The sequence below is a fragment of the Hyposmocoma kahamanoa genome, unplaced genomic scaffold (assembly GCF_003589595.1).
Source record: "Hyposmocoma kahamanoa isolate Upper Pololo Valley unplaced genomic scaffold, ASM358959v1 90309, whole genome shotgun sequence".
In the NCBI taxonomy this organism is placed as follows: domain Eukaryota; kingdom Metazoa; phylum Arthropoda; class Insecta; order Lepidoptera; family Cosmopterigidae; genus Hyposmocoma; species Hyposmocoma kahamanoa.
The window spans coordinates 21,708-28,611 of record NW_020654608.1 but is presented as its reverse complement, the minus strand read 5'-3'; the positions used below and the strand labels follow the sequence as shown (position 1 = coordinate 28,611).

Sequence of the window (6,904 nt, the reverse complement as noted above, 5' to 3'; positions counted from 1 at the left end):
ACAAACCACGCTGATCAATCAATACGTATCAACGTTTGCATCCCGATGCAAATCACGTCACTGCAGAGCCGGGGCTCTACTGGGCACTACGTCAGTGGTTAGCGTAGACGAGACTTTAGAAAGTATCGTTGTTATATATAAAGTGTGTTTGTGAGGGTAGACTCTCGCCGACGCCGACTGCACCCGCAGCTGTACAGTGATCGGGCTGGTAGGGCTTTAACGAGCAATTTCCGTCGAGTTTCGACGCGGAATCTCACGATTAAGGACCACGAATTGGATCGAAACATGTCCAGCAAAAATTCGAGTTAAATACGTGAGTTATCCGTTATTTTTAGTTAATATGTCTGTCTCGCGGTGGTTTTCTATCTAAATTTACACTATTTGTTTTAGTATTTTTAATATTAGCCATGTCGGTTCTGCCATTAGTCTGCCACTTCTCTCTCGTTTTATAAGTCGTCCTTATTTGTTCTTCAGGTCTCACATTGGGTGACTACGTGAAATGGGAGGAATGGTGGTACAAGTACCAAGAGTGGTTGAAGCGTGAGCGAGCCTACGAGAGATGGGCTGACGCTGATCAAGGCACCGTGAGTGTTTTTATTTTTATTGTAATGGTACTAGAGAACATTATTTTAGAACAATACAAAGGAAAAACATCCCAGGAGGACATACTTACATTGACCAGCAGCTCCATTTTGATTGTCTCTCCCGATCGGAAACTTCCGAGTCGAGGCGCATAATTGCGATTCACAACTAGCCGATCGGAAACTTTTGACATTTCTAATCGAAACAATAGTTGATTAAGAGGGAGCAGAGGAAAAATTCCTAATCTTCGATTTAATTTTAGAAGGGTATATCCACTTTAAAGTAAAAAATAAAATATTGTATGAGAGTAACTACACGATATATTCAAGCATAGACATTAATCAGTAACATAAAACAATAAAGTTTCCTCGATAGATAAAAATCACGAAATGACCTCTAATTTTCACATTTTTTCGATTTATCCTCGAAATGCTACAGGTTATTAGGACAAAAATTAGATAATTAATTATATTTATGCATGATCGACAACTGTCATTACGGATTTTTTTTTAATCCCTTTAGTTTTAGAGTTATTCCGCTAAAACGAATTTGGTAGTTTTAATGCGCAAAACTCAACATCTCCTGTCGCATGTCACGCGCACTTCAGGCATATATTTGTTTCACAAATTTGGGCGGAGCCAACGTCAAAACTTTTTTGGCATGAGAGCTCTTAAGGCACTGCTCAAATGGAGCAACTTTGATCATCGAGTTTCGGGAACTGGCAATACGCAACTAGCTGTTTATATGACGTTTTTCATATAATTTCAAGAAACTGCGCAGACGCAGCAAATTAAGTTGAGAGTTTCGGCAATCGACTACAGTTTTCGATTGCCTAAATCCGTGATTAAATAAATTCTTAATTGCCGCAACTAGAAACTTGCAAATTTGTGCCGGTTGTCTCCAGTTGCCAGTTTCCGCAACCGGCAACCGCAACTCGTGAAGCAACTTCATTCCCTCCTCGTCTCCAGCGCCAGTCTTGACCGTGGATTTCGAAAGTTTATTTAAAATTGCAGCAACCGGTAACTAGGCCATTTAGTTGCTACAACTGGCAACCGTTAAAGGAAACTTGTAAAAGGTTGCCAGTTGCGTCAACTAAAGTTGCTCCACCTGCGGAGCGCCTTAACTCACAAATTAGAAAGATATAGTAGGAATCAGGTTCATCTTCTTGCTCAGAAATCCATCTGATTTCCAGACTCGGATGGGCTACCCGATCGGGTCGATCCCGATTTGTATTAAAATCAGGACGCAGATCAACAATGTCCCCAAAAGTCCGAAGTGACAACATTAATCACAGTACAGAGTACTAAAAAACCGACCTCAAAAGTCATTCATCCCCTAGTTTACCACCCTTAAAGGTGAAATATTTTCTTCAAATTGAAATGGGACCACATCTGAGGTACCCTCTTTCCAACAAAAAAAGAATCATCTAAATCGGTCCACAAATAAAACTTATCGCGTAACATACTTACAAAAAAGAAACATACAGTCGAATAGAATACCTCCTCCTTTATTTTTTAAGTCGGTTAATAAAATAAGTTATATGAAAAGGTAGTTGATATACGTGAGACTCGAAAGTTGTGCTAGGATAAAGTGCCGTTCCGTGGTCTTTTCCTACCCCTCATTTGGACTAGGGCGTGAGATTAAGTATATATGTATGTACAGAGGAAAAACGTCAAACATCAAATATGCACTCCAACGACAACTTATAAAAAAAAAATATCTTACTTTTTTAATGAGGTAACTTCATACCTTATCCACCTAGGAAAAAAATAAAAATAGTGACAGATAAGCCCTGGTTTACTGATCACGATAGTGTGCATAACAATTCTTTTTTAAATGTCACGTGCGCCCATAGAGTATATAACCTGAAATAGAGACGAAATAAGGGCCATCCATCCCTTGCAACTCATCAGGCAAATGGGTCTTATATCACTTTTAAGTATCAACTCTAGTTTGCGCCGAAATCACAAATTAGAAAGCTGAAATAGTACAACGCCAATAAGTGGCCTGTGTATACGTCTCCGTATATTCCAAAAATATTAAGTATTTATTATAACAAAGTTAATATCTCTTACAATGGGGGGCTGTTCTATTCGGTGGTGTGGGAAAAACAGCAAAACATCTTATTACAAAACAAACGGAATCACATTTCATCGATAATTAAATATTAAATATGTAATTTTTCAATTGTCGTCCATTATGGCAAATCTCTAGTTAAACTCGTCGATTTGAAGTTATAACAATTGACGACACCCGTCAATTGTTTCAAATTCGGGCTGGCCAATCGGAGCGCAGTTGTCACCGTAATAATTTGGCGGAATAGTTTTCAAACAAATTACATGACATTTTGTCTCTATTTCTGGTTATATACTCGACGCATGCGCCCTTTCAACTAACGGCAGCAGTGTACACAGCATTCAGAAACAAGAAAATATAAATTGTGTGATTTTGTAAATGAGATAAAATAAAAGAAAAAAGAAGGCAAAAACTGTAGTTCTAGTATCAGTAGAGCTTGTGAAAGAGCTCGTACAGAGATGTACTGCCAATTTACCTATTTCAGTAATGTGAGCATGACTGCGTTCCGGTTTTGACGGGTAAGGGGTGCTGGTGAAATTACAGGCACACGGGACTAGTCAACTTATGTGTCAGGGTGACGGATTCCGTGACAGTGCTCTGAGTGTCACTGCAACTGTCACGGATAGGCGTGTCGCTTACCACCAGGCGCACGACTTATCAATGAAAAAAAAACAACTTTCAAGCGATAGCTCCGGTTTGGCGAGGTCCCTGGTTGGAGTCCAGCCGAGTCGAAGGAATTTTCCTTCGTGCTTGTTCTTATCTTATCTTATGTAACGACGGTGAGGATTGGAATAAAAGCTATTTTCCTCAGCAGATCCGGCGCGAGCGTCGCCGGCGAGGGGGCCGCCACCGGCGCAGCTGAGGCCACGCCGCCCCCGCGGCCGTCCTACAGGTGGACCTGGCCGAGGGGGCGCCCCGCCTTTAAATGGTGTGGCACTCTCATGCCGACGCGTTTGCGCATTGTAAGTTATTTCTTTATTTTCATGACCACGAGAAAGCCCAGACTTATTTGGGTATTCATAGTACAATTAATTCCCCAGTTTTTGAGACCAGGACCCCGATGCAGAACTCTTCGATATCTTAACGATATCCTTCTCGAATCGAATGGCGCTTTCTGAGCTATTCAGAATATTCGATTCGGATACGATATCGTTATCCAACAGCGTTTATGGAGTTAGTCGGCGAATAGACTATAAGAAAAATGAAATCCTTTCATATACTAAAACTAAAGTCCTGTTGCGAACGCAACAATTTTTGTAATTTTAACATAATTTCCAAAGCAGTAACAAAACGCTGCTCGTCAAGTGCACATTACGTAGGCCTATTTTGAACCAATCGAGTAACACCACATATGTCTTTTTCATCCCTACCACATTTGTAACGAATTTTGTACGTAACTAAAAAGGTCAAAAGGACCGTTCACTTTTAAAACTGTACCCCTTCAGAAACTATCACTGTATCGATTTAACGGCACTACTCCTGTAACTAACCAGTCACCTATTTTAAAATATAACAGTTAACTAAAATCGTCTTTAATTTTACGAGTCGTCGAGCTCCTGATCGTCATCTACTTTGGGTCTGGCGGCTACAAGTCCTAAAATATAGGAATGCATTAGGCTTGCATTAAAACAAGTTAATAAAATTGAAGAAAATACAGATTTTATTTAAAATAACAAAAGATTTTCATATTACATTCCTGCTTTGTAAACAATAGGACGTTTGGTAACTTTCATTCGAAAGCTGTGTTCTGAATAACGTTTGTAGCCTTTGCCGGTCGAGAAGTACGAGTAATCGTACGGGTGTGACGTCATTTCGATTCGGTTTCGAATACGACAATTTGACTTTCGATTCGGTTATTGTGAAGTACTAAAAAAGCCGACTTCAAAAGTACGTGGAATTACGTCTATTTGCTAAGTTTTATTGAAATATCCCCTAGTTCGCCACTATACAGGACTTGACAGTGGAGATAATAAAAATCGGTTCTCACTACTCAAAGTATATTGAGTGAGAAAAACGCCTTGAATTGGAGAAATAGCAAAATCAACCATTAAAATAATTGCTCCTAAATTAAAGTTAGGCGCTATTTATAAAAATGAATTTTCATGCGTGAACAGCCACCCTTAAAGGTGGATGATTTTCTTCAAAATGAAATGGGACCACTATGGAAGTACCCCCTTCCAATAAAAAAAGAATCATGAAAATCGGTTCACTAATACCGTAGTTATCGCGTAACATACATACAAAAAAAGAACATACAGTCGAATTGAGAACCTCCTCCTTTTTTGAAGTCAATTAAAAATTGAATCGGTCAACAACAGAGTTATCGTATGGTTCTGAATCGACCTGCTGTGGTTGCTTCTTAACTAACGCCTTATCGGCTGGTGCACAGAACAATAAATACTATAGAAGTGCTTACTTAGTTTTGCGTGGTACGTGTGCCAACAGTACGTGGAGTTCCGCAAACTTGAGCTCAGTCCATGATTTACTATATATAATATAAATTAAATGACATTTCGTCTCTATTTCTGGTTATATACTCGATGCATATGATGAATGCTATATTTGCTTGTTTTAAATATAATTCTTTCTTTTTTTCAGGTGTTAACAGCAGTGCATTCTAGACTTTCAAACGTTAATCGGGTGATAAAAACAGACATTTATTTACTTCTGCTTTGTGCAATTATAATCAAAAACATATTATGGTTTTCGTCGCTTCATTCTTTAAGTATAATTTAATTTACCACGTACTCTTTATCATTATAAATTTGTCTATAATAATTAGATTATTTTTTGTGAAAATGACAAAATAGCCACGGACATAAGATCTCGACCCCAAGTCTGGTAATCATAAATCGTCTCTGTTGTGTGTAGACAGAGTGTCAATTGCTGGATTTGGTACGTTAAGTATTCTGCTAAAAGTTAAAAGTACACAACAAAGTAAGTCAACTGCATTGCAATTTTTTGGTATTCTGCTCTTCAATAGCATAGTATGTTAGTATTATATATCGACCCATCCTACGTTAAGTATCGTATGTCGATATATTTAATTTAAAGATAAATTACTGAATAAAGCAGAAAAAAATTAAGATATGCTTAGTAATGTCTATGGTAGTTTTAGTAGGGCAACATCGATCGTTAGTGATTCAATTAATGAATGCCTTCTCCGCCATTCCACTGACACTCAATGAGACTCAACTGTCATTGTATTGCAACTAGATTTTAGCAGAATCGTCGCCTTATTTTCTCCAACTCGTACCTTAAGGCAAAAAGTTACTGAAATGCAAAAAATGTGTTGTATATCGACTCCTCATACGTAAAGTATCGTATGTCGACATTGACTTACAAATAAATGGACGACGGGTCTAATACCAAAACCACGAAAAAAATGTCCCAAGTCAACCTATTTAAACGTAGTGACATGTAAAGGAATATGAAAAAGCTAAAACGTTGAATTTAAATTGTAATGTCATCGCAGTACTGTCTAATTTTGCTTGCTTCGCTGTCAGTCGAACAAACGAAGACTAAAGCGTGAATGACGCTCTGTATACGATTTTAACGCCCTATAAGTTCGGACACTTTTTAGCGCGGACCCGACGTCCATATAATTGTAAGTCAATGTATGTCGAAATTGCCAAGTTTACAGGGGAGCGTTTTAAAGTTCTGAATTCACTGAAAGGATCACCATAGATCATCTAACCAAAATCTAGGATTTTATAATACTCTATGTGAGTAATGAGCTTTGCCGAATAAAACTGAGAAATGCTAAAGTCACGTGTTATGTTCGTTTCAGTGAATTCAGAACTTTAAAACGCTTCCCTGTAAACTTGGCAATTTCGACATACGATACTTTACGTCGGAGGGGTCGATATACAAATGTTGCAGGCTGGTTTCACAACACGTTTCCTTCATATTCACTCACTGGCCTTTGCCTATTCTTAAAGTAATGCATACAAATTCACAGCCTTGATAAGAAATTTAAAATAAATATTGTTATATCCCAACTGAAATCCGTATAAAACGGACCAGACTTGCCGTCGGTATCCTTTTCTTCAATAAAATTCCGACGTAAATCTTCTGATTTATTGAAAACTTAGGAAGACTGTATACAATTCCATAAAACTTACTCGAACAGCTTATTTCTATGTCCATCTGACTTACCGAATAAGAATATCGAATATAACTGAATGCAATTACAATTACGAATGAATATTACAATAAATCTTACTTATATCCGGTGTCTCCCACA

General features: G+C 38.1%; 1 long non-coding RNA gene across 2 annotated transcripts; it reads left to right on the top strand.

Moving 5' to 3' along the window:
• The first annotated feature begins 480 nt into the window (after nucleotides 1-480).
• On the top strand, nucleotides 481-5,952 carry LOC113236239. Of its 2 annotated transcripts, none has more exons than XR_003310930.1 (3): nucleotides 481-584; nucleotides 3,473-3,620; nucleotides 5,257-5,952. It is a non-coding gene; the product is annotated as an uncharacterized LOC113236239 (long non-coding RNA). The 2 variants fall into 2 exon arrangements; XR_003310931.1 differs by having other exon boundaries at nucleotides 485-584; nucleotides 3,470-3,620.
• Nucleotides 5,953-6,904: the final 952 nt, after the last annotated feature.